This window comes from Tupaia chinensis, unplaced genomic scaffold (genome assembly GCF_000334495.1).
Source record: "Tupaia chinensis unplaced genomic scaffold, TupChi_1.0 Scaffold145607_1, whole genome shotgun sequence".
Classification (NCBI taxonomy): Eukaryota; Metazoa; Chordata; class Mammalia; order Scandentia; family Tupaiidae; genus Tupaia; species Tupaia belangeri.
The window spans coordinates 370,280-379,991 of NW_006205464.1; the positions used below are offsets into that span (position 1 = coordinate 370,280).

The following is a 9,712-nucleotide window of genomic DNA, read 5'->3' on the forward strand; positions in this document are numbered from 1 at the left end:
TAATTCACGCTTTCTTTTCTTCTTGAAACAGAGAGGCTTACCTGCCATTCAGGACAATGAGGATGGCGTAAACTTTGAAGAATGTATGAAAGCCACGTTAGCACAAGTTCTACAAGACCTCTAAATTCAATAGCACTCCTGTGTGTGTGCTACAGACAGCTCCCCAGAAAGGTCATGACATTCCATCCAGCACAAGTGCAGCTTCCCTGAGTTTCCTTTACATCCATGGATACAATTTCCTGCTTGTCAGCCTTATCCTATAGAACATCAATGAACTTCACCATCGGGTGAGCTCCACCCACATACTCTTCAGTAAGTCTGAGCCTGTTACTTTGGGGACTGTGAGGTGGAAGGACAATAAGAGATAGGAAAAGACTATTTTAAACATTTCTCTTTTTTGCACTGTGTATCAGTCCTAGTAGTAGTGGGAACTTCGTGTGTTGGTACTAATATATTCTTTCAAGTTCTATTAATGAGGCCCACCAGTCAGCAGGTGGCAAGATGGTTGAAGTTCTGGACTCCCACATGTCTGATCACAGTTCAATTCCTGGACCTAGAGGCTTAAAAATCTCTCTGGATGTGTGTTCATGTTTTTGTGTACACATTTTGTTCTCCCAGGAGGAGAATGGGGGAGAAGGACTTTTGCAGCACGGCCATCTCTTCTGGGGGATGGGGGTTCTCATTTTTCCTCTCACTATCTCTTTCTGTGTCTTTCCAGTGAGAGCATGCATCTTGAGGCAAAAACAAAAATTAAAACAAAAACAAAACTATTCAATTTGTCTTTGTAACCAACCCATCCATCAGTAACTAGGCAATAATTCTTTTGATAAACTACCTCTGTACTAATTACTGCATGATTTATCTACTGATTAGACCCTAACTGAAAGACAACCATGATTTAGAGAAGACATAATTCAGCTGACAAAACATAAGAGTTCTTACTTATGTTTAGGTCAAGTGTATGATGCTGCAACTTAAAAATTCTGCATATCCATAAAACAATTTCTAATTGAGAAGGCAAACGAGATAGGAAAAATGACTATGGATCAATGACAAATCTTCAGAAGAAAGAAAAGAATATTTTGCTTAATTGATGATATAGCTCATAACAGAGTAAAAACATAAAGGCAGTTTTCAAAACTATATAGCACATTTGATGAATTGGTTCTACATGAAAAACAAAATCATAAATATCAAAATGGAACTAAAGCAAAAATAAATCAGGATGAGATTAAAAGGAAATGATTAAGGTGTCATTCAATTTCCAGGCATCATGGAACACCCATGTGCTTGATGCTCTGATTCTCTGGGAACAAGAGCACATGTGCATTTACTGTCACAGAGCACTCCGAAGGCCTTCTGCATACAATCCTTCCCAGGAGCCAGGCTGTAGTTCACTCTTTAGCACAGCTGATCTCTTAGCCTACTGGTAGACCAAGCTTGCTGCCCTTTATGAGACTGGACTCTACATCTACACCTAAACTACCGTAATATACAAATTAAGTTATAATCTGGGTCTTTTCTCCTCCTCCTCCTCCTCCTCCTCCTCCTCTTCTTCTTCTTCTTCTTCTCCAAGTGATTTTTGCTATAGGGAGTGTGCACTCACTGGAGAGTAAGAGAGAGAAAGTGAGAAGTAAACCCCTGCCAGGGGAAGTAGCCATGCCATAATCCCTTCTCCTCCTCCGTTGTCCTCCTGAGATTTTGGGCACATGTGTACACACACCTGGTGTGAGTTTCAAGCTGCCTGGTCCAGGATTCAAATGGCAGTGAGCCATGAGGGAGTTCAGTACCTTAACCACTATGCCACCCACTGGATCCCTGGAAGTCATTTTAGGAAATTTTTCAAAAGGTCAAAGTTATGGTTGAAAATGTCTGTGAGTTTATGAATCTGAAAAGTAATCAGAAAGAAAAAGGAGGGTCAGTCTGTTCACAAGGAGACAATTATACTTGATAATTCAGATTTTCAAAATTTATAGATGTGTCCTTCTGAGTCAGTGGAATAGATTACCCCAATAGTGGTTTTGTTGCGTTTGTAAAATCTCTCAGTATGCTAAATATAATGAATTAAATTAATTGATTTAATTCACCCCAAAAGCAGTTTCATGGTTTTCTATATAAATTGCTTAAAGCAGAACTTAAAGATAAAAATCTCTCATGGAGTTTTAGTAAACAAGGAATTTATCTGAGTCAAAACACTTTCATAGCTGTATACTAGTACATTGCAACATACATTGTGTATGCTTTCTTATACAGTATCACGAAATGAATTTGAATTTGACTATGGCTCTATATTTCTCCTTGTGTTATTTTAGCTTTCCAGTTTCACTTTCTTTTTTCCTTGATTGACTGTGGAATTCTGAATGTTATGTAAATTTTACCGAAAAGTTATTTTAAAGTAATTTAGAGAGAAACCACTAATGCATCTCCCACTCCAAATTGTACAGTCGTTTTTTTTCTCTTTTCATTGGATTCTAAGAGGCAGAATAATAATGTTTAAACTCTTCCTTTCAAATTCACTCCTGGTGCAAATTTAAGCCCATTTACATTTTCCAAAATAAAGCAAGGTTTCAGTTAACTTCACACTTTCAAAACAGATAGTTTTTTCTCCATGTGTTTTTGCTCTGTCTGGATTTAGAATTAGTACCCAGGCACATAAACTAAATGTGTGTGTGTGTGTGTGTGTGTGTGTATATATGTGTATGTATATATATACAGTGTATGTGTATATACATACAAATATACAGTTCAGTATATATATATACATACACACACACACACATATATATACATATATATGTATATATTTTTTTAAATGCTCATACAGAAACCTGCCACTCAAGTAGATGGCAGTTTTATAAGTCACTTTCTTCTTTTGACAGCCTATTTATCCTACTATATAAAAACCTCGAAGGAAGGCTTGTGGTAAATGATAATGTATTTCACAGGTCGTGTAATTTGCAATTTGTCATTCTTCATTTTGCAAGAAATGGTACATGGTGTCAACAACACATGAGCAATATATTAACATTGCTGCCTTTCAGTACAAATCGATTTTTCTTTTTTAATTTTGATGAGAGTCAAGGCAAAGTATAAAAGGTTTTGGTCAATTATGGACTATATAAAAGAATGTTTATATTAAACTATTACTCTGTGATGTCTGTAATTAATGTGCATTTTTTATTTGGTGGAGGTGTATTATAAACTTCTGAGAAAAATACTTTTCATCATCCATTTATGTATTCATTCATTTAAATTGTCACCAATTTGATTGACATACTTAGATCAAATGTCTAATGATATTTAAATAATTATCTGGGTAACAAAAATAGTTATAGAATAGTTTACATTTGTCAAGTACATGGAAATGAAAGAGAAGCTAATAACTACCATGTATTGTTAAATGTCAGCTTTTGTTGTTTGTGCATCTTGGGGCCTGGCAAGTCTGTTTGCCACACTTGCCTCTGATACCATGTATCCATGAGGTACTGGCAGAGAAGAATTGCTGTACCAATTACATATTCCCTTACTTAATATCGTTTGCAAAAGTGGATATACTTACCTGGCAAGGGAGATACCATGATCACGAAGGTGGTTTTCCCAGGGTGAGGCTCATCCATTGCACTCTGGGTGTGCTGACCCCTGTGATTTCCCCAAATGCGGGAAACTTGACTGCATAATCTGTGGTAGTGGGGGACTGTGTACATGCTTTCCCCTTAAAAAAAAAAAAAACAAAAACAAACAAACAAAAAAAAACGTGGACAGACAGCTAGTTCATTGGGTGCTGTTGTAGAACATACACTTAAAGTTAATCAATAGAGCATTCACCCTTTCAATGTGGCTTCTCATTGTAGAGTGCTTGACTGAAGCACGGAGAGTTCTTGGTTGTTGGGTCATCCCAGGAGAGGCAACAGAAATTCCTGTGGTAGTTCTAGCTATGGCAACTCTGATGGCTGTCCTGGAAGACTTAATACTGGTGACATCTTGAGTAGGTGATAGCTGGTATATAACCTTAGCTGTAATCTCTGCTTTGCAGCACCTACTGAGTGTTCATTCTTGTACCAAAAGTTCTGTTTCCCATTGACTATATAAGACTGATTTACAAACACTTCTAGTGCACACACCATAAAAAACAAACAAACTCAAAAAATAAGAACCATAGTGTCACAGTAATAAAATGCAATATTCAATGAGGTGATCCCACATGGAATGGTTCCCAGTTCTAGTCTCGAGACCTACCTAAATACACTGGGCATATGCCTGCCTGTGATCTAGGGCTAGCTGCCACTAACTAGGGATGGATGACAATATCAAGACCCAATTGGAAGTATTGTCTTTCTCTCTGTCTTTCTCATTTGCAGAAGAAATAAATAAACCTTAAAAACAAAAAACAAACATAGCTCAGATCAGAAAGATCTTCCTAAATGAATTTTCTAGCTTATAATACAAATTATTACACAACAGTTTATGTCAGAAAAAAATGAAATTATGATTAAAAGAATGACATTTCCTTTCATGTGGTGATAACATGACTGTCCTAATGTACTTTTATGCCATGTTTTCATGTGTTCTTTTTCATTTCACCTTTGCTTTCCCTGTTCATTAAAATGGAAACCATATAGAACAGGGCCTGGTAGTGGTAAACATGGAGTCAGTGTGGGCAATTTTATTGCACATTGAAGACACAGCATGGAAGACTCTATGACTACACTTATACACTAAATGCTCTTCTACTTACACAGCTCTGTCACTTTGGCTAAGACAATTAACATCTGCACCTAAGTTTCTTTATGGATAAAATGAGGTGAACAATAGTATCATTCAGCACCAAAATGGATAATTTACGTAATATTTTTTAGAAGAGCTTGATTAGGCCATGAGATGCCCAGATATGAGAGTTTGTAGGAGAGGTTAATTTTGAATTGCTAGACTGAGTGAAGTATATTGCCTTCTCAATATGAGGGACTATTATTCAATCCTTTGAGTGGCTGAATAGGACAAAAACTTGAAGAGAGAATTCACTGTTTATGTTTGACTTCCTGAGTTGGGTTATGGGTATTCTGACTTCAAATAGACTTTCCACCATTAGCACTCCTTATTCTCTGACTCTAGAATAAGAACTAAAAATTATATTGTTCAATTTCATGGATCTCCAATCTGCATGGGACAGATAGTGGAAATTCTCAGTGTCTTTACTCATGTGAGTCAATACATGATAACAAATCTCTTTATATATGAATATATAAAGTACAAATAAATATTAATATATGTATCTCCTATTTGCCTGTCATTTCATGTCTCTGAAAAACCTGCCTGGAACAAGAACTCTGGCATGTAATAAACACACATTAAATATTATCTATTCCTAGTTACATTGAATTTTTATCCATCATTTTCCAATTAGTACATTTAAATGTAATTATTACATAGTATACATTCAGTCTCTCTTGTTAATAATGAAAACATTTATAGTTTTTCTTTTTCCTTTGAGTAAGGATTTAAGAATATTTCATATACTTTGTTATGTTTGTTTCACAAGTCCTTAATTTCCAAATAGCCTTTGTAATTTTGATTTCCTCTCAGAGCAATTAGAGCTATTTAGATGATTTTATATTACAATTCCTAATGGGTACTGTGGTATTAAGCTTAATAATTACTCATATTACTGCACTAAGGTCAGAAACTAGGCTATTTCTAATTTCAGCAATTGATTACAGTTTATTTATTGCCTTGAGAATATCAATTTTGAATGATTTCGGGACATCTGGGAACTCTTCACATGTCTATTTTGTCTAATTTATTAACTTTCACATAAGCCTATTAACTCAGACTTGTTTATTATGTTCTTTAGAATCTATATTATCTTTGATTTTTCTATGTACTTATTCCATATCATTTTGAGAGATAAGTTAAAGATTTCCACTTACATTGTACAACTCTGCATTAATCATGTTATCATGACTTTAAAATTGTTTCTGTTTATACTATTGTACATTCTTTGCATTTAGTGGATGAATCTATCCTTCTTGTACTCAATTTAATTTCCCCAATTTAGCATTCACATTCCCTCTCTTATTTTTATTTTTCACTTTTTTTTTTAAGTCAGGAAGGATCTCTTCTCTACTATCCTGGTGGGAATATTCATAGAAGAACCTTGCCATATTAGGAAGGAATGACATTAAGGTCTGGGCTTACTCAGTTCCTGAAAACAGTCATATCTTCACCAAGTCTTCCCAAAGTATGTAACTAATTATTTTTTTCTTTTCATTTTTTTGGAGAGGTTTTTTTTTTTCTTTTCTTTTCTTTTTTTTTTTTTTGCTATAGGGTGCGTGTGCTCACTAGAAAGACAGAGAGAGACAGAAAGACAGAAAGTGAGAAATCAACCCCCAGGGGGGATGGCCACGCCGCAATCCCTTCTCTTCCATTCTCCTCTTGGGATCTTGGGCACGTATGCACACATGCCCAGCGTGAGTTTAAGCCGCTGGGTCCGAGACTCAAACCGTGGTCGACTATGTGGGAGTCCAGTGATATAGCCATTACGCCAACTGCTGGCCCCGTGTATGCAACTAATTTAACACATGGCCAGCAGTGGTGCCCTGTCTCTTGACCTAGACAAGACAGTTTTTCACACTGATGACACCTGCATAGCTTGATAAGGTTTATGACCATGTGTACTCAGAACTAGCCACAGAATTTGTAGGGCAGAGTACAACATAAAAATACAGGTTCCTTTTTTCAATATTTTTAAGAATTTCAAGATGGCAACATTGGATCACTAACCAAACATGGGATCTCTCAGTGTATGACTGCAGTGAATGCATGACCACAGAAAAATTGAAAATATTGGGAACCAGCAGTTTGCGTAATGGTTATGTCACTGGACTCCCACGTAGTCGATCGTGGTTTGCGTCCTGAACCGGGTGGCTTAAAACTCATGCCGGGCGCGTGTGCCTGCGTGCCCAGGATCCTGAGAGAAGAATGGAGGAGAAGGGATTGTGGCGTGACCATTCCCCCTGGGGGGTGATTTCTCGCTTTCTGTCTCTATGTCTCTCTCTGTCTGTCTGGCGAGTGCACGCGCCCTATAGCAAAAATCTCTCCAAAAAAAAAAAAAAAAGATAGAAAAGAAAAGAAAAATTGAAAATATGTGGTCATGAGGCTGACAGGTGGCATGGTGGTTAAGGACATTATACTTATACATGACTGACCACAGTTCAAGTCCTAGACCTGGCGGATTGTTTTGTCACTTTCTCTCTCTTCTCTCACTCTGTCCCTCTCTGATCAAATCAAAATAAATAAATGGAGAAATAAAGTTGAATAAAAATAATTAAAAAAAGAAAATATATAGTCACAACAATCCATGACAGTCTTACAGGTATTTTATAGTGCACAAGATTCCATATTGTAACACAACCTCATATTACAGAATTTAACATGTTAATAAAATATGGGCATTAAATGAAATCTGCTTTAATGTGCATAAGATTTTCTATTTTCTTTCTATTATGTTAATCTTTTTTTACTCTATATTACCTTATAAGGCATTTTTTAATTAGGATGTGTTATTGCAGTTTGTTATGTTGTGATATTTCTCATTATTGATTAAAACTTCATTGTATAGATGGTGTTGTTGATATTGACTATGATGATTGTACATTCTCCCTGAATTATGTTCATTGATATTATATCTATGTGAAAATAGACTGTGAGTCTCAGTTTTACATTTCATAAATTAATCATGTTTTCATTTACACATTTGTGACTTTTGTTCATATAATTTTATTGTGAATAACCTATAAATAAGTGAGTCTTTTGCAAATTCAGTGCTAGGAAGAATTTATGGCTGCTTCTTCTCAATTTAAATATATTACTGAGTTTTAACATCTAAATGCATCATAATTCAAAGTTAATTGCAGAGACTTACTGTTAAATTATTTCAACTTATTCTGTTCTTTGTATTTATAAGCTCTTTAACCTTGCGTGTATTCAAGATATCAAAGTAGCCTTAAAAGCTTATTACAAATGATAGCCTTTTCACTTAGATTAATCTGCTTCTATGATACAAAGGGTGTTTTATTAAAAATTCATTTTCTTCTATCAGCACTTATATTAGTAATTTAAGTTTGGTCATAGAGTAATCAATTAAAGTAAAGCATGCTGTGTGAACACTAAACCTAACACATTAATTTAATCTATTTTGGCTACTCCTGCTGTCTCACAAATCATTTCTATGGTTACAAGGCATTTGTCAAAGTTTCTAATAGAAAAACATCCCATGACGGCAAGGCCTTTACTAAATAAAGCTACAATTTATGGATGATAAAAGTATTTGGATTTAATTTCTATAAATTAAGTGACATTTTTCTAATATCACAGAATACATATAATAAAAATAAGTTAAATACACTAGAAACTTGTTTCAAATTATGGCAGAAAAATGACTATAGTTGTTTAATCATAGAATGTGCACAATATATTATATAAGAAATGCATAAAATTTAATTAACTTTCTCATAAGCCAGGAACAGTGAACTGGCAAGCCACATATTAGAGCTGGCAAGTAAGTGGCATTGTATCCAAACATCATCTTTTCCTTTAAGGCTGGAGTTTTTCCCCTATTTCTAAGGAACATCGGCTAATATTTCAGTAGAAAAGACAAGAGGCGTTACAAACAATAGTGTCTGAAACCTTTAGAATCTTTGTTGCAGGGACCAGCAGCTAGCATAATGACTATGTCGCTGGACTCCCATGTAGTCGACCACGGTTCGCATCCTGGACCCGGTGGCTTAAAACTCACGCTGGGCACGTGTGAGTGCGTGTCCAAGATCCCGAGAGGAGAATGGAGGAGAAGGGATTGAGGTGTGGCCATCCCCCTCTGGGGGGGTGATTTCTCGCTTTCTGTCTCTCTGTTTCTCTCTTGTTTGTCTGGCAAGCGCACGCGCCCTATCGCAAAAATCTCTCCCCCCCCAAAAAAAAAAAATCTTTGCTGCAGAACCTTAAAATGATAACCTAAATGCGAACTTTGGTAAGTTCAGTTGTGTTGTAAAGAACTGAATTATGTTCAAAAAGACATCTGGTCTTTGCCTTTCACTTCTGGGAAATAATCTTCACTGGAATGTTATGCCAGATTCTCACTCTCTCTCACTGTTTCTCTCTGACTCCCAGGTGAGCACACACTCTATGACCAAAACCTAAATTACACACACACACACACACACACACACACACACACAATGTTCTTTTTCTGGCCTTTGACAAATAAAGAAACTTAAATGATGTAATAGAAAAAGATCCATGAATCATATGCATGAAAATATGCATATGTTAAAGTAAATGCAACAATCATTTCCTGAGATTTTAAGTCTGTCCTCTAAAGTACTTAAACCCACATAGTCACCTCTCTATAATTAAGATGTTTTGTTGTTGTTTTGTTTTTGCTGTAGAGTGTGTGCATTCAATGAGGAAAGAAAGAGAGAGAAAAAGTGAGATATCACCCCAAAGGAGGATGATCATTCCACAATCTCTTCTTCTCCATTTTACTCATGGAATTTTGGGCACACATGAACACACGTCTGGTATGGTTCTCATACTGAAGGTCTAGGACCCAGATTGTGCAGTTGGAGATGTGGAATCCACTGTTTTAGCCACCTTGCCACTGGCTGGTCCAACAAAGGCTCTGCTGTTGGCCTGAATGTTGAGTTTTAAAGCATTCATTATG

General features: G+C 36.0%; 1 non-coding gene across 1 annotated transcript; it reads left to right on the forward strand.

Annotated features, from left to right (window-relative positions):
* The first annotated feature begins 3,551 nt into the window (after window positions 1-3,551).
* Window positions 3,552-3,715, forward strand: LOC114006080 (U1 spliceosomal RNA). The gene has a single exon (XR_003547845.1). It is a non-coding gene; the product is annotated as a U1 spliceosomal RNA (small nuclear RNA).
* The last annotated feature ends 5,997 nt before the right edge of the window (window positions 3,716-9,712 follow it).